Source organism: Diabrotica undecimpunctata, chromosome 8 (genome assembly GCF_040954645.1).
Source record: "Diabrotica undecimpunctata isolate CICGRU chromosome 8, icDiaUnde3, whole genome shotgun sequence".
Classification (NCBI taxonomy): Eukaryota; Metazoa; Arthropoda; class Insecta; order Coleoptera; family Chrysomelidae; genus Diabrotica; species Diabrotica undecimpunctata.
The window spans coordinates 19,415,932-19,435,483 of record NC_092810.1 but is presented as its reverse complement, the minus strand read 5'-3'; the positions used below and the strand labels follow the sequence as shown (position 1 = coordinate 19,435,483).

General features: G+C 33.1%; 1 protein-coding gene across 1 annotated transcript in view; it reads left to right on the top strand.

The window, feature by feature from the left end:
• Positions 1-10,674: 10,674 nt before the first annotated feature.
• The window catches only part of Fs (Follistatin), a 278,287-nt gene continuing 269,409 nt past the window's right edge, over positions 10,675-19,552 (top strand). The window contains exon 1 of the mRNA XM_072539803.1: positions 10,675-10,853. The gene's annotated coding sequence lies outside the window, so the exon portion shown is untranslated. The remainder of the gene's footprint in view (positions 10,854-19,552) is intronic.

Here is a 19,552-nt window from a genome sequence, read left to right as displayed (position 1 = left end):
CCAGTATCCGCTTTGTCCATCTATTATCTGTCATTCGAGCCACGTGACCTGCCCAGTTCCATTTCAGTGTTGCTACTCTCTCTACTGCATCAGCCACTCCTGTTCTTTGTCGTAGCTGGCGATTTCGGATCTTTTCTCGTAGTGAAACGCCCAACATAGCAAGCTTCATCGCCATTTGACACACACAGATCTTTTGAACTCTTCTCCTTGTCATGGTCAACGTTTCCGCACCGTAAGTTGAGTACCTCGGCCACGTGATGCGGAACGAAGAAAAATATCGAATTCTTCAACTTGTTATGCAGGGTAAAGTATTTGGCAGAAGAGGACCGGGACGCCGTCGTATCTCGTGGTTGAAAAATCTCCGACAATGGTTTGGGATGACCTCAGCGGAGCTGTTTCGCAGAGCAGTCAACAAAACCATGATAGCCTTGATGATCGCCAACATCCGGACCGGATAAGGCACTGAAGAAGAAGAAGAAGAAGTTAACACTGGCAAAACACACTAATTAAACGTTTTTCTTTTAAGGCATATTGGTATATCAGACAATTTGAAAATATGGTTCAGCTTGCCGAAGGCTGCCCAAGTCAGTCTTATACGACGGAGAAGCTCAACGGTTTGGTTATCTTTTCCTATGCGGATCTCATGACCTAGTTATTTATAAGCCATTACCTGGTCTATGGATCTTGTTCCTACGCATATATCTTCGCTGACTACAAGATTTGTCATCATCTGGGTTTTAGATATATTTATTTTCAATCCCCCTTCTAGCGAGGAAAGGTAGAGCTGATTTAAAAGTTCTTTGGCCTCATCTATCCTATCAGCTATTAGTACAATATCATCTGCAAACCTTAGATGGCTAAGCTTTTCTCCGTTTATGTTTATGCCCTTGTCGGTCAGTTTTGCCCTTTTACATATATATTCCAAAAGCGTAGTGAACAGTTTCGGCGATATGGTGTCCCCCTGGCGTACTCCACGTTGTATCGGGAATTTCTGGGTTTGACGATCATCCAGTCTAACACTGGCTGTTGCGTTTTGGCATATGTGTTTAATTATATTTATATACCGATAGTCAATTCGGCATTCTGTTAAGGCTTCCAATATTTTTTGTTGATTTACGGTGTCGAATGCCTTTTCATAGTGGACAAATATTAAAGCTAGTGGTTTATTATATTCAGTGCATTTTTCTTTGATTTTTTTATTACCAGTAGGTGATCGTTTGTTCCATAGCCTTTTCTAAAACCCGCCTGTTCTATGGGCTGATAAAATTCCAATTTATTTTCTAGTCGTTTCGTAATTATTTTTGTAAATAGTTTATAAATATGTGAAAGTAGACTTATGGGCCTGTCATTCTTGAGGTCGGTAGCATCCCCTTTTTGATGAAGTATGATCATTTCTGCGTTATACCACTGGGTTGGTGTTATTGCTTCCTGCAAACATCTAGTGAATAGTTTGGCAAGGACCTGTCATAATCTTTTTCCAGCCACTTTCAAGGCATCTGCCACTATTTCATCGCCTTTTTCATTTCTTGCACTGAGCTTCGAACTTCATTGGGTGTTACGTCCGGTAAAATTTCAGATCCCTGATTGATTATCTTTGGTAATGATCCACTCCGGTTACATTGCTGTTCTTTGTATAGTTGTCTATAAAAACACTCTATCGTGTTCATAATTTGAACTCTATCCTCAATGATTTGCCCCTGTTCATTTCTTAATTTGTGGACGTTTTTTCTTCCAATGGACATGCTCTGTCTGAATACTTTCAAGCTTTTGTTTTCTTCTATTACTCTAGTTATTTCCATCGTATTATATCGTCTCAGATCTTTTCTAACTTCCTTTTTAATTTTCTTATTCAAAATTCTTAGAGTTGATCCTGATTTTCCCTAAGTTTTCTTCTTTCCTCTAGAAGATGTTTTGTGTTGTGGCTTAATTTTTTGTTATTGTTTTCAGGACGAGGACAGTATTTCTTTTCAGCTTCTTTCAATATTTGAGTAATATTATTGTTCATTTCGTGTGTATCCAAACTAGTCTTAATATTTTCTTCGTAAAGTGTTATATCTTCTGGGAACAGCCACCTTCCACTTTTCTTTTTGAGGATCATTTTTGTTCTTTCAACTTTAGTGTTAAAAGTGTAGAGTGGATTGTAAACACGGACAAATATTTGAATATTTTAGAAGCATGTCTTTTACCAATTATGGAACACCGTTTAACATCAACGGAAGGTTTTGTCTTCCAACAGGACGGCGCAGGTTGTCATACTTCAAAGAAGAGTTTAAAATGAATTGAAGACCATGGCATACCACTTCTAGAATGGGTTTCTAACAGTCCCGACTTGTCCCCGATAGAGACTTTGTAACGCAAAATGAAAAAAGCTTTGAGAAAACATCCTGCCAGGTACGTCAACGAATTGAAGGAAAAATTTCCAGAAATATGGAATTTGTTTACATTAGATTTGTCAAAACTTGGTTAACCCTTCATCACTCGCACCGTTAGAAAAAGTCTAACATATTAAATACTTCGCCATAATTTTCGAAATATTGCTTCTTTTGGGTTCTGCAACTTATAGTGTAATGAATCGCTTCACGGCGAAGCGCAAAACTAGTCTTTCTAATAACTTGAGAGATATAAGAAGAAGAAGTATGATATTTGAGTTTTAGAAATTTGGGAATTACTTTATGGTCTCGATAGGCTTTAAGGAATGTTATATCACAAAGAAGACGATTCTTAAGTAACAGCAGTTTGCTATATGATTTAGTGAGCTGGTAAAATTTCTCCCCGTATAGGCGAATAAAATTTTCCGAAAGATTTCCGCGGTTAGTACAATTAAACCTAGAGCTAAGATTAATACTATTACAGGAATTACTATTACTATTACTATTACTATAATATATACACATATATTTATTTATATAACACATTTTTACGAAAAATTAAATAAACAATATAATTATTAAGAATATGAATCCACTTTTTGGCAATTAATTCTGCTGGTTTCTAGTGTATGCCCCATAAATTTATTATTATTAGCTTGTTCAGTTGTTTTATTTGGCACAACTAAAAGTAGTGTGTTTAAGTTTTATGAGTTGTATGCAAAAAATTGCAGTCTTAGCTGACTGAAATTTTGTTGATTTAATGTCTCAGTAAAATAACTACATAAATTGCCGAAAATGACATTTACAACTTTGGCAAACTTGTAAAAATCCAAAATTTGGGTTGGATTAATTTTAGACATCAAATATTTGAATTTTTAAATTAAGAAATAAGAAACAATTTGTATCTAATAGCCTTATTTTTTATATGAACATTATTACTCCTCGGGATAACGATCTTTTGAGCTGACCAACCATTAAATGGTGCTATTGCTCTCCAAGAAGTAGAATTTTCCATCGCAAACTCCAAAAACACATCTGCAGACCCCTTGATGTACCATTAATATTCATAAAATACCTACATTTTATGAGATTATTAAACACATGTTTTTTAAAGTATAAATTTACAAAACTCTGGTCTCAGGCAACAGCTACTCTCATTATTAATCCTAATAAGTCCAAAGATGTACCTTCGTACTCTCCCATCTGTCTCTCACGCTGCATATACAAAAAATCCTGTAAAATTTTTTAAATCTTTGTCAAATATGGTATTTGGAAACAAATGACCTCCGTACCCCTTGTCAAAGTAGTTTTCATATTTCACTAGAGACCTCAATTAATGAAGTCTTTGCAAACAATCAGAAGTTAGTAGTAGTGTTTTTTGTCATAACCCATGAATACGTGAAAAAATCAAGTTTAATAGAACATTAAAGCACTCTATATTAGCAACACTCAGTAATTATGGAATTTAAGGTAATATGCTTGTATTTATAAAAAAATGCTTAATTAATCATTCAATCATCATCATTTTGGCTTTACAACTCTGCGCGAATCTTAGCCTCCTCAAGAATTTATCTCCAGTAGTCCCTATCTAACAGCTTCCTCCGCCAAGTACATATTCCCATATTTCTCATGTCTTTATTGATGTTATCAAGGAACTTTGTTCTGGGTCTTCCTCTTCTTCTCTGACCAATGTTTCGATCAAGGAGCGTTTTTCTAACTGGGTCATTTTGTTCCATCCGCATTACATGCTCTATCCACCTTAGACGTCCTATCATAATATGTTTTACGATATCTGGTTCCTAGTATATTCTATAAAGTTGGAATTTGTAACGTCTTCTCCACACTCCATTGTCATTTATTGCTGATGGCCGTGCAAATTCTGCGGTTTATCTCTGTGGTAGTATTATTTTCAGTGTTAAGGACCGCTGCTAGGTATACAAATTCTTTCACTGCTTTGATTACGTCGTTTTCTATACCAAGTGGTAGTAGGATTTGTGGTTGCGTGCTTATTTTTATATATTTCGTTTTGTTGGTGTTTATTATTAAACCCACTTTTGTAGCTTATTCTATTAATGCTACATACACCGCTCGTACAGCGTTTTCCGTTTTCCCAACAATATTGATATAATCAGTTTAGGCAAGGATTTGCACTGATTTATTATATATTGAACCAATGGTTGTGATTTATGACATACGTATTACTTTTTCCAGAGCTAAATTGAACAGTATAGAGGAGACTATGCCAGGCTCCCTGGCGCAGCCCATTATTTGTTTTAAAAGGTTCAGACAGATGCCTCTGAATTCGTACTATACATTCAACTTTTTTAAGAGTTAGTTTTGTTAAATTTACCAACTGATTTGGTATTCCTAGCTCTTTCATTGCTTTGAACATTTCTCTTCTATTCACAAAGTCGTAGGCTGCTTTGTAGTCTATAAATATGTGATGAGTATCAATGCTGTATTCCAGTGTTTTTTCGAAAATTTGTTCCAGGGTTGCAATCTGATAAATTGTCCATTTACCACCTCTAAAATTAGTCTGGTATTTTCCCACTATCCTTTCTGCATATGGTGTCATACGGTTATATAGTACTGTGAAAAATATTTTATACGCTGCATTTAGAGGCATAATTCCTCTGTGACTAAAGCATTTAAAGATATCTCCTTTTTGTGTATGGTACAAACACGTGCTTTTAATCCTTTTATAAGGTTCATCTCATCCAGATTATTTACAGGAAGATCTTTAATTGTTGAAAACTATTTTAATTGAGAACTCTTATCCTCCAGATATGTTACATAGGATGTTTTTTTCTAATACTGTTAATATAAATAACTTAACACCAGTTTTTGCTAAATCTTGCAATAATCAGAACATCTATTATCATTCACTACCTTATATACTCCATTATTACTATCTAAATAATGCAAACACTAAAGGTTATTGACAATATAAAAATAGCAACAAATAACATCAAAACTATTTTATTTTTATATTCTAAAACTAAATATCCTATAGATAAAACAAGTGTAAACTCAGTGTGAATCTGTGTATGTTGGTGAGATCGGAAAAAATCTATCAAATCGTATTATTTCCTTCAAGAGTGATTGTAGAATAAAAAGATTATCTTGTGCTTTGGCAGAGCATGTAATCGACAAAGACCATATTATGGATTTTGATAACAATTTTGTGTAATGAAAGTAATAAACTCAAGAGGACTTTTATAGAAATGGTTTGTATTAGCAGGAGTGATAATAATTTAAACAGAAAATCAGAAATTCAAAATCTAAGCAAAATTTATAATTATATTATGTCTCTATAATTCATTTATAAAACCAGTAAAATATCACATTTTTAATTTAATTTTCCATATACTTGTTACATTTTTTTAGGTATCTGTGAATAATAAATAAATCATCTTTTTATTATTAACTAAGAAAGAATATTTAACAAAATTTTGAATTTTGGCCATATAATTGTCAAAAATAAATTAAAATACAAACTGTAAGTTGGCATTCATGACATTGAGGGTTATTTCTAATCTATTGGTCGCTATTCTAATTTACTTATAATTTATCAAAATTCAATTATTTTTTGCTTAAAAAATTTTTTCAAAATTATATTTCTAAAAGAAATAGAAACATTTATTAGACAAATTAATTTTTTAAAATAGTGTTTTTTAAATATGTCTAGCAGCATAATTTTATTAACTAACCTAATTTTATTTGGTGAGTTACTACTTTTTTTGCAATTATTAGTTTGTAATGTTCAAATTGTTTTACAGTTTACTCCTGATGAAGCTATCAATTAAATAGCGAAATATTGAGTTTCTTAGAAAAAAACAGAAACCAAGTATTTTTTCTCTACACGACACTCTATTTTTTTTTAATTTACGCAATAACTTTGAAGATAATTTTGGATTTAACAAATTTATTGGTTGAACATCAGTAATAAAAAGAAACATAAAATTTTATCAAATTAAGCATTTAAACGTTCGAAATGACCTCCTGTGACGTCCCTATAATAATACAGTATATTTTCAAAGCTTCTTCGTACATTTTCAAATACCTCCGGTGTCAATTATCGGCATTCTGTCACAATTCTTTGTCGCAACTCTGCAAAATCTGCAGTCGGAGTGGCGTATATTTTTGATTTTAGGTAACTTCGCAAAAAAATTCATTCAAAAAGGCAAAAAATCCAATGATCTGGTTGACAACTCTATTGAACCCTTCTGCCAATTCAATGCCCTGAAAAACGTTGATTTAAAATTTAGTACGCGTAAATCCCATTTTGGGGTTGCGCCGTCCTATTGGAAAGTCAGTTTATCCTCTAAAACATTATTATCAGATTCCAATACGTCAGTGATCAGCGAATGAATAACGTCTTCTAACAAATATAAATAGGTTGTTCCATTGAGCTTTCCTACAAGAAATACTGGTTCAATAACCTGATTCCCTAAATACATGAGGATTATTGTTACTTTAATAACGACAATTATGTCTATTTACTTTACCATGTAGCATAAAAGTACAATCGCCAGAAAAACACGTATTGTACAATAGATATTGGTCGTTATTTATGATTTCACTAAACTTTTCACGAAATTGAAGACGACGATCAGGATTATCTTTGTTTTAATTGATGAAGTAATCGTATTTTATAAGGGTGAAATTTATGAGATTTTATAATTCGATAAACACTAGATGCTGATACACCAGATGCACGAGATAGTTGTCTGATAGACTGTTAATTATTCATTTGTAAATGACCCAATACCTCGACTTTAACTGCTTCACTTTCTTAACGGTCTACTTCGTGCTTTTGTTTTTAACTTCACCTGTAGCTTTAAACTTATCAGTTAAATCTTCTTCTTAGAGTGCCATATCCCTACGGAACGTCGGCGACTACCATGCTTATAATATTGTTATACTGATCTCGGTCTTGCGCTACGTGTAGCAATTGGTCCGCTGTCAAACCTGTCCACTGCCGCAAATTCCTCAACCAAGAGAGTTTCTTCCGTCCTATCCATTTCTTTCCTTCCATTTTACCGTTGAGAATTAGCCGAAGGAATCAGTTAAATGTTTAACGTATATATTTTTTTCTGGGTGGTTCGTATTAAAGATCCTTGCCGTAGACTTAGCACACTGATTATTTCCATAGTAAAGTTTAACTCATTCTATTCTTTCTTCACCAGAATATCCCATTTTTGTAAGCGTTTACAATAATATCTCTGATTAATCAGTCGTTGACAAATCTCAAATCAAAGGTAACCTGGTGAACACTAAAGAAGATAATTGGGATCGATTATCTTTTAAAAAAAATTCATATGAAAAAGTGAAAAAAAATTTTATTCAACAGAGTAGCATGTTGATATCGATTTGCAGGTTGATTGAATTATTGTGTTAGAAGTCACTAAAAACATTTAATTGGTTGATTTGCTGAAATTTTATGTTTTTCTTGTTATTACTAATATTCAACTAACAAATTAGTTAAATTCAAAATTACCTTCAACGTTACTACGTAAATTAAAAAAAAATATGATGTGCCAGGCGACCACACTTGTTATTTAAATAAAACTGGGGGTTGATGCCAGTCAGTGGGGGGTTACATTTGGGGGCATGAATTTTGCATGAAAATTCGTCTCCCTCCAAATACAAATTGACGTGTTTTCTTACGTTTTAAAGAAACTCTCGGTTTCGGAGTTTCTGTGGGGGTCAAATTTTCGTTGAAACACACTATATATAGCTAATTACCGCGAATACCTTCTAGATCCTATTTCTTGGGTGGATCAGACCCTTTTGTTTATGTTATCTTATTGACGATCTCTCTCCATATTTTTTTGTCTCTAGCTTTTCCTCTCCATTATCTAACTCCTGCCCTTTGGAGGTCTTCTTCAACTTCTTGCAGCCACTTTGATCTTGGTCTTCCCCTTCTCCTTTCTCCTCCTGGATTCCATTCTATTATTGCGTATATCACTGCTTCATCTCCTGCTAGCCAAATGCGATCTAACCATCTAACTCTGCATTGTTTTATTTTAGTCACGATGTCTTCCTTAAGTTCTTTCCTAATCTCTACATTTGTTCTGCTTCTCTATTCAATTTACTCTATTCTGATTGGTCCCAGTATGGAGCTCGCTAAATGTGACCTAACCATCTAACTCTGTATTGTTTTATTTTAGTCACAATGTCTTCCTTAAGTTCTTCCGTAATCTCTGCATTTGTTCTGCTTTTATATTTATTTCTTTCTACTTTCCGCTATTCTTAAGACTTCTTCATATTTTTTGACCATCGTCATTGTTTCTCCCAGATATAATAATATTGGCTTAGTCAGTGTTTTGCTTTTAAGTAATCTTTTGTTTGCAAAATAAGCTTTATTCGCTGCTAATATTTTTTTTTATTTTGGACTTCCTTTCTCCGGTTTTGCTTATTGTAACTCTTAGGTATTTGAAGTATTCTACTTCTTCAAACTCAGAACTTCCTATTTTGATTTTTTTTTTTATTGGCTTTTTCCCCTAATCTAGGACAAAAGTCCTAACCAACCAAATCAATAAACTTACAACTTTATTAGATGAACAACAAGGCTTCAGATCCTGAAGATCCTGAGTAGACGCCGTATTCGTACTAAGACAAATCACAGAAAAGGCCATCGAGTCCAAGAAAGTAGCATATCTATGTTTTATAGACCTGACAAATGCTTTCGATCGCTTCTAAGTCGAAGACGTCTTACACCTACTGTATAAAAAAAACATACCAATCAATATTATACAAACCATCGAAAACATCTACTTCCATAATCTAATATCATCATCATCAATCAGCCCTGAGTTGTCCATTGTTGAATATAGTCCTCCTCTAGACTTTTCCATCTGCTTCTGTTCTGCGCCTCTGCTATCCAATTGGTCACGATTCTTTTGAGGTCGTCGGTCCATCACGTTGGGGGTCTTCCTCGGCTTCGCTTGTCAGCCCGTGGTATCCACTCAAGCAATTTATTTTGTCCAACTGTCGTCTTTCATTCTTGCAACATGTCCTGCCCATCTCCATTTTTGCCTTGTAATATGTTCGATAATGTCTTCCACTCCGGTTCGTCTACGAACTTCCTCGTTTCTTATTCTATTTCTTAAGCTTATTCCAAGCATTGATCTCTCCATCTTTCGTTGTGTCCTTCTCAATTTTTCGGCTGATGTTTTTATGAGAGTTAAGGTTTCTGCTCCGTATGTGAGGACTGGAAGAACGCACTGGTTAAAAGCTTTTCCTTTTAAATGGATCGGTATATTTGTTTTAAATACGTCTCTCATTTTTCCGAATGCAGCCCAACCCAGACTTATTCTTCTGAGTAGCTCGTATGTTTAGTTATCTCGCGTTAACCTTATTTCGTGACCCAAATACACATATTTTTCCACAAGTTCTATGGGCGACTTTTCGATTTCTATTAGCTCATTGGGGACGAGATTGGTCATCATTTTTGTTTTTCCATATTTTGGGTAAAAACAAATAAGTACCCACATAAATGGACGACTAACAAAACGGAAACAGGAGTGTAACCAACACATTAGTAGAATGGCAGAAGATAGGATAGTACGAAGAGCACGAGATAAGTCACCAAATGGACGAAGAAGTATTGGCAGACTCAGAAGAAGATGGTGCGATATCTCAAACAATTCAGGAGGCTAATATTGAAGAAGAAACAGGCTTGAAAGCCTACAAAAAAGAAGGAAGGAAAGAGAAGAAGACAATTAAGGTGAGAGAGATACTATCTTATTAAAAGAAAAGTTCTCTATCTCATAAACCAAAATACAAAAATCAGCACAAAAAGAAGAATCCAAATATAAAATAAATAAGGGGAAAGTAATTTAACAAAAAAATAAAGTGATGATACGGGGAGTAAAAGGGTAACTTTCCCAGCAAGCTAAAATATGACATAATATCTACCCCTTCAAATATTAGTTGACGTGTTTTTGAGCTTTTCCTAAAAATTAGAAGTTCAAAAGTTATTTAAAGTGGGTAGTTTTAAAACTTAAAAGCACTGCTTAATAAATGTTAGAAAATGATGACGCGTTTGTTTATTTTTCTGTACATTTTGCTTCCAATACACATTTTCTTATCATTTCTCTACAGAATACAATTTTATTATTTTTTTATAAATTACATATAACAAACAGGCTCCTCATTGCAGAAAACTCCCCCAGATTAGAGTCCTTTTCCTGCTAGACTCGTTCCAAAATAACAGCCCTTACCAACCTCTACATTTTTTGAGTACAGCAGGCAAAACTAAAAGCATCGCGGACGCACTTTCAGTCGTATGGTGGCCTGTACCGAGGTGTTGCTGACTCCTAGGTCTCGCAGGTGTTGTTTAACTCGCGCTTCTCGAAGACGACAACGCAACGTGCCGTCCGTTTAACACTTGTTTTTGCGACCGACCTTCCTGCTGCATAATTTTTACTACATCCTGGAGATTCTTCGAACCTCGCTGGAGGTTCCGGGAAATGTTCGGTAAGTCGATGTTTATATATTGGATTAATTTAAGTCTAGTATAAATGTTGTTATTTTTACGAGCAATTTTGACTCAAATATAATTTTGTGGGGATGAAAGATTGTTTTTTGTATTGAAAACGACTTATTTTGGCAAATATATTAGATACGTATACTAGAGGATGAATATAAAAGTTTTAGCGTTGTTTCAACTTGTTTTTCCAATTGGTTAGCAATTTTCTAATACTATTCTTTCCTTGTTTTTAGTTTTTAAATAGAGTTAGCTTAATCCTGTTGAAAGATAAGACAGCATATCTACTGCACGGATTTATTTTTTTGTTATTTCTTAAATATTTAATTCTCTAAAAATCTTGTTACACTTAATGTTTTTTGTTATTAAGATTGTTTCTCAAACAATTTTAATATAAAGACTTCTTAATTCGCCAATTTTCCTTTTACTCTTAAAATTTTTATTCACAATATTTTATTTGACGTTTTATCTTTCTATATCTACTCAAGCATCTTGGATTTTCGTTTTGTTCTTACTTAATCTTTCTATTTTTTTAATATGTATTGTTTTGTTATTATATTAATTTAGTTTGACTTTTCTTTATAGATGTATATACTTGCTTTAACCCCCTACTTTTATAGTTCTTTTTGGCTTCTTATATCTTTTTGGTTTATCTGTGCTTCCATTTCTTTATTGTTGCGCTCTATAACATATTATTACTAATTTTTGATATTTTCATCGCCGTCAATACACTGTAGTAACCAAGTACCTACATATTTATTGTTATTTTTTATTTAAATTTTCTTTACTATTTAAAGATCTACAACCTCATTTCGTTATCAGATACTGCCCAGATTTCTATCTCTTTTATAATATTATATATAAAAGAATAGTACTTTTCCTAATTTATGGGCCATATCAGAAATCTTATATCGTCGGTTGTATGCAATAGTGGCACAATACAAAAAACTGGTAATTTTTCAAAACATCGGATAAAACTTTGTGTGCCAATAATTTTGTCTAATTTGTTTTACTACATATGGATTGGGATTTTAAAAAAAAATAAATTTTGGTGTATTCTGGAGAGCGTTAGGTAGCCTTCAATGAATTGTAACACAGACTTTTAAAATCAACCCTTATTTTGAGTTGTGCCACTATTGCACATCAACATTTTGTCTTTCAAGACTAATAAAGGCAAAAACAAAACTGGCATTTTTTTGTTATTCCTCTTAGCTGAAATTAATGCTCAATTAAGAAAACTACCAGTTACTTGAATGAGAAAATTGTGTTTATTAACAACTATAAGAAGTACGAAATAAAAAAAGTATACATTGATAATAATAGGAACAGTTACTATTAACAATGTCGATAGAAATCAGCGTAAATTGGTGAAACACTCTTGTCTTCACAAAGGCTAGTAAGGTCTTTTTCTTTTCATTTATTGGCAGGCTGCCAGTGTAAGCCTTCTCTAGTTCTATAATATCCATGCTTTCTAAGCCTTTTCTTGTTTTTTTCTTGCTGGTATCAACTGATCTGTACTCTTCTTTTGCCAACGAAGTTTTTAAATAGTAGTGAGTACCAGAGTTTTTTTTACATGAATTTCACAAATATTTCCTTGGACATCTTCATTAAAAATTGCCGCTGTTTTAGTATTTAACTTTTTTAGCTCAAAAATACCATTATGACATAATTCGTTATCTTCGAACGGTTGTTTACAACAAGCAGTTCGGATTAGCATAGCGTAAGTTCCCGGTAGTTAATAGGCCCTCATTTTAAAGCTTTAGTGATGTTTCTTTCTACTATAGAGTGGCAGCTGTCACCCTCATTTTGAGTATGGCTGACAACTAAATAGCGATGAGTTATAGAAGAAATTTTGAAATAAATTACAGCGTACTGATCCATTAAAATTAGGTACTTGTTTTTTTTTTGGCCACCAGAATTGTCTGAGTAAAATATGAATTTCAAATCGTCAGAATAAGTTTTTATAGATGATTGTTTTAGAGGTGTTGATTGCCAACGTTAGAAGTTTTTATAGAGATGTTGATTGCCAACGTTCGGAACGGACAAGGCACATGAAGAAGAAGAAGATGATTGTTCCAAATACATCAGCAGGCACTAACCAATTTCTATGGCACATTTACTGCCTTTACCTTCGTGCCAAACATAGCAATGCACATTTATCAGTCCCTTTTTCTGAAGTTCACATACTTGTTACATACTTGATATTGTTAATATATTTACCGTTTCTTTTTATACCGTTTCCGATGTCGTCTAGTGCTTGTTTTAATATGCTTTCAAAGTATAAGTTAAAGAGCAGTGGAGACATGACACAGCCTTGTCGGACACCTCTTTGTATATGGATGCTTTTGGTAGTGTGGTTGAAATATTTTAAGGTTGCTTATTGGATGTAATAAAGGTTCTGAATAATGCGGAGATCTTGTGTCTAGCTTAATTTTCTGAAGTTCATACAACATTTTTTTATGCTGAACTCTATCGAAAGCCTTCTCGTAGTCGATGAAACAAAGATACTTTTTTCTAGTGATCGAGGCATTTTTGAATAAGTGTTTGAGTTTTCTCTTGTTTCCCAGGCCTTTCTAAATCCGAACTTTCATATACGTTGGTAAAAATATGTGTTAGTAATTTTATGTTCTTCTTCTTGCAGTACCGTCTCCTATCGGAGGTTGGCTACCATCACAGCAATCTTTACTTTGTTGCCTGCAGCTCTAAACAAATGTATTGAACTGCAGCCATACCACTCCCTTAAATTTCGCAACCAGGAAATCCTCCTACGTCCCACATTTCTCTTTCCCGAGATTTTTCCTTGGAATATGAGTCTAACCAAAGAGTACTTTTCTCCTCTCATTATGTGGCCCAGATATTCCAGTTTTTTCGTTTGTATGGTTTTTATGACCTCGCATTCCTTCCCCATCTTCAGCAGAACATCTTGATTTGTTACTCTTTCTGCCCATGGTATTTTCCACATTCTCCTGTAACACCACATCTCGAATGCCTCAATGTTTTTGATGTTTATCTTTTTCAGTGTCCAGGCTTCCATGCCGTACAGCAGAACGGAGAAAACATAGCACCTTAACAGTCTCGTTCTTAAGTTTATATTTATGTCCCAGCTGCATAGGAACTTTTTCATTTTGACAAACGATTGTCTCGCTATCTCTATTCGCCTCTTGATTTCTCTTGTCTGGTCATTAGTATTAGTGAAGCAAACCCCTAAATATTTGTAGGACGTAACTCTTTCAACTGGCCGATTATTTATGGTTAAATTCACATTGGTGTATAGCTTCTTTGTTACAATCATGAATTTAGTCTTTTCGATGTTCAATTTTAGACCATACTTTTTGGTATGGGTGTTTATGTTTTCCATCAAAAACTGTAAATTTGCTAGGTTATCTGTTACTATTAGCGTGTCATCAGCGTATCGTATATTGTTAATTAACTCTCCGTTAATGTTCATACCAAGGTTTTGCTCTAGGAGCGCTTCCTGACATATTGTCTCGCTATATATTTTGAATAATAGTGGAGAAAGCACCCAACCCTGACGCACACCTCGACGAATCTCAATTTCTTCGGTTAACTCGTTATAAACTTTGATTTTTGCTGTTTGTCCCCAGTACAATCTGGATATGATGTTAATGTCGCGACTGTCGATGTTTTTGCTTCTTAGGATTTCATACAGCTTTTGGTGTCGGACTTTATCGAAGGCATTTTTAAAATCTATGAAACCTACGTAGAGGTATTGGTTTACATCTTTATGTTGTTAGTATCTATTAGTTTTATTACATCTATGTTTATTTCGTCTGGTCCACAAGCTTTCCCATTCATTGCATTGTATCGCATATTTTACCGCTACGTCTAGGATTGGGGGTCCTTCCATCTCTCGCGTCGACTTCTGTTGCAATCCAGGTCTGTCATACGCAAAGGATTTTTCGATAAATTCCTCCCATATTGTTCGCTTCTTTCTATAATTATTATCTCGTTGTTGTCAGCTAGAGTGGATTTATTATTTTTCTTGTTATTATTGGAGGTTTCTTTTAATTTTTTGTAAAGGTTGAATGTATCGTGTTTTATGTCAAGGTTTTCTAATTTGTCATACATTTCATTTATCCACTTTTCTTTTGCTTCTTTGATTTTGTATTTTCTTCTCTATTCCATGAGTTCCAAAATATCTTCCAAGTGTTTGTCTTTGTACTCCAACTATGGTATTTTTTATGGTTTGCTAGATATTTTCTATTTCTTCGTTTTCTGCTGATTGTTTTTTTTTGTTTTTATTGAATTTGGTTGCTACTACCTTTTCTTTATTAGCTTTGTTTCGAAGTATTTCAATATTTTACGTCTTTGGTTTTTTTCGGCGTATTGTTTTCAGTTTTTGTCTAAAATTGATAACGACTGGATTGTGGTCTGATCCTACGTCCATAACTGGGTAGGTTTTCGCATTCTAAATACCTAATTTAAATCTATGATTAATCAAAGCAAAATCCATTTAACTCCTTACAATCTCTTGATTATTCTCTTAAAGTGATTTCGACTGGGACGTAGTTTAAGTCAGGTGTATGATACCACATATTCTTCTTCTTAGGAAAATTGTATTAGACGATCACCCCTGTCATTGCGCGTGCCTAATCCGTATCCTCCACTGATAACAGCTACTTTTTCTTTGCTGATTTTTGCATTAAAGTCGCCTAATATAATATTGATGTGGTATTTTTTGAGGCTTTTTGTGAAGTCCGGTATTCTTCTGTAAAATTCTTCTACCTCATTCTTTTCTTTGTCTGCTGTAGGTGCATGTACTCGTGTTATTACTTTATTAATTTTATTTTTGTTTCTTTAATTTCTATATTAGTTCTTCTCTTGTTTCTCCTATCTGCAAATTTTTTGTTATGTTAATATTTATCTCAATCCGTTTTCAGTAAGTCCTTCTTTTTATATGTTCTAATCATTTTGAAGTTATATTTCAGTTTTTGCAATTAGGACTGTGATTTGGGACTAAATTGATTATATTGAATTAGATTTTTAATTTTGGACATAAAATGTTTATTGTTGCATAGATTTTTATATAAAAAAATTGTAAGTATTCTTAGCATATCTCCCATACATTCTCATTTTCAAAATATTAAAACAATGATCAGTAATGACAAAAAAAATTAAACAGGGCTGATCAATTTCACACTCTGGGGTGATTTTGATCACATCCTTCATGTTGTATCTACATAGATACCATAGATACCATACATATTGATCAACTTGACCGAGAAATAAATAATATGACTAGTGCAAAAATAATTCAACCGAGAATATGTCTGGGTGAAATTGATCATGGTGGGTGAAATTGATCATGATGTGTGAAATTGATAATTGCCCAAACTCTTAATATTTTTGAATAAATAATAAACACATTGCATACATACTATCGTATCAATTTTATTTGGGTGTAAGAGGAGCATATTTGAAATTATTCAGAGCCTTCTAAAAATTGCAAGGCAAAACAGACGTTGATAAAGATGTTAATAGAGACATGGGGAATCTAAAATTTGCATTCCGCGACATGTCTCCTCAACTAAGCAGAATATTATTCTGCCATATTATTCGACCTATATTCAGAGGAAATATTTAGTGAAGCCTTAGAAAATTGCCAACATGGAATCCTTTTAAATGGAGAACGCCTAAACTACATCCGTTATGCAGATGACACCGTCTTTTTTGCAGACAGTTTAAACAGTTTACAGCAACTAATAAAGAAAGTAAATGAAGCAAGTGAAAGGTTTGGACTACAAGTAAACATATCAAAAACTAAATTTATGGTCATCAGCAAAAATAAAATTAGAGATGTCCAACTGCTTATCAAGATTACACCCATGGACCGAGTAAAACAGTTTACCTATCTTGGAACAATACTAAACAAACAATGGGATCACTCACAAGTAAAATGTAGAATAAAGATGGCTAGGAGTGCACTCAACAACATGGCCAAACTCATTAAAAGCCACAACCTTAATCTGAAGATAAAATAAGGCTCCTACGATGTTATATCTTCTTGATGTTATACTACGGAGTTGAATCCTGGATGCTCACTGAAGCGATGGGCGAAATAAATATTCGTATTAATAATTATCTATGTAATTAACATGTATTAATATAAATATTTTTAATTGACTATATCATTTCAAGAACAAAATATGAATGAAATGTCAAATGTGAGTAGCTCAGATTTTCTTCCCTATATGGCGCTAGGTTTTAAATCTAAAATAACGTAAAGGTTCAGATAATTATATAATAAATTCTACCTTATAAATATTATTAACATTATTAGATCTATATATTAAATGTCAGATGTGAGTAGTTCAGATTTTCTTCCCTAGATGGCGCTAGGTTTTAAATCTAAAATAGCGTAAAGCTTTAAATAATATTAGACTTACGGTGTGACCTGTCATCAGAGCCTTTTATATAGATAAGATTAAATTATTTAATACTGTGGTTTTTTGATGTATTTCTGTGTTTAGGGCTCTTAACATTGTTATTCTTAATTTTTAATTTTTAAATACTACTGTAGACGATTCCTATAGCTACTCGTATACGAAATATACAGTTTACTTTTAGCACTTTTTATATTGTTTACACTATATATTATTTAGCTTGTTCTAGTGGACAAATACTAATGAAACACTTTGCTCGCATATATAAATGTTACTGTTTAGACTAAAATTTCTATAAATTTTTCTATGAATACTAAAGATTTTACAAACGTTTAACGATGTAAGCATATAAACATTTTTTATTAGATAATAATTTGTATTTATTTTTGGGGTTATACATAATTTGAAAGCAGGAAATTGATTACTTAATAATCAATCTATTTCATTCCTTGTTGTCCTATTTGGACTTCAAATTTTAACTATTTGAAATTTAAATATTCCTATTTTAAACTATACAAGAAAGTTAAAGAACTGGCAGGACTAAGAAAACAAAATCCCACTGGTCCTCTTCTGGATAGACATGGGACTACTATAACACAGACGGACGAGAAAGTACAAAGATGGGCAAAATATATCGACGAACTGTTCGATGATGAAAGAGAAGATCTGGAGCAATAGAACTTAGGTCAGAAGAAATAGGTCCATATATTACAAAAGAAGAAATATTACACGCATTAAAAACAATGAAGATTGGGAAAACCCTGGACCTGACATGTTTCCCATAGAAATCCTAAAAATTCTAGATGAGAAGCACATTGATGTTTTAGTAACACTCTTGAATCAAATTTATAGTTCAGGCGTATTGCCCAAAGAGTGGTTAACGTCGATTTTTATTTGTCTCCCCAAAAAGAAAAACGCAAGAGAATACAGCGATTACCGCACCATTAGCTTGATGTCTGATGTGCTTAATTTACTACTAAAAGTCATCCATGACCGAATATAACTGGACAAAGATGTTAATGGTACACAATTTGGTTTTCGCAAAGGCGTAGGAACGCGTGAAGCTCTTTTTTCATTTAATATACTGATACAAAGATGCCTGGACGTCAATCAATATATATATATATATATATATATATATATATACAGTATACTCCCTCTATAACGAACACGGTTATTACGAGGTTTCGCTTATAACGAGATACATTAGATGTCCCGTGAAATTTCTATTGAACTATAACCGTCTATAGCGATGCAAATTTGGTTATAACGAGAGAAAATAAGATCCAAAAACGTGTTTTTTACGTTTTTGGTCCGGTCGTGGCTATAAATAAATACCTTTTCAAACAGCCCCTCAATAAACTTAACTGCAGCCAGCAATAAACTTCTTTACAATGAATAAATACAACTATTTCACATCTTTAGAAAATAGGAGAGAATGATACTGGACCATTTAAAGCAGTTAAAAATGACAGAGTTCTTAAAATTGCAGAAGCAATAGTTTATGTTATCCTTGAAAATACGCTTTATATATTATGTAGTTGGAAAAAAATATAAGTACAGATTTTTTGTTTTAACGTATATCATTGATAATAAAAGCAAACAACTCTTTTATGTTTTAATATATTTCATTGGCAATAAAAGTAAATAACTTTTTTTCAAAAACGCCATTCAAACAATATTTATTAGCATCTTATATTGCTCCGAATGGCTTCACTATAGGAAGTTAATGGTTTAGAAAACTACAGATTCATATGTATGCACAGTATTATTATTGTCTGATATAACGAGATCGGCTTATAACGAGGTAATTAGTCTGTCATTTCAGTTCTCGTTATAGAGGGAGTCTACTGTATATATATATATATATATATATATATATATATATATATATATATATATATATATACGCATGTTTTATTGACTATAATAAAGCATTCCATAAAGTAAGACATGAAAAATTAATGAATGTCCTGAAATCAAAGAAGATTGACTACAACGACCTCAGGAGCATATCAAATTTATACTATAAAAAGCTAGCAAAAGTACGTGTTAACGAACAGCTGTCAGTAGAAATTGAAATTAGAAGTGTAGTGAGACAGGGATGCGTATTGTCGCCAATTCTTTTTAATGCCTACTCCAAAGAGATTCTGAAAAACGCTCTTGAGAGTGAAACAGCTGCAATAAAGATAAATAAAGTTCCCATTAACAACATTAGATATGCGGACGACACTGATCTTAGCCGAAAATATTGAAGATCTTCCGAGACTGGCGACCAGAATAGC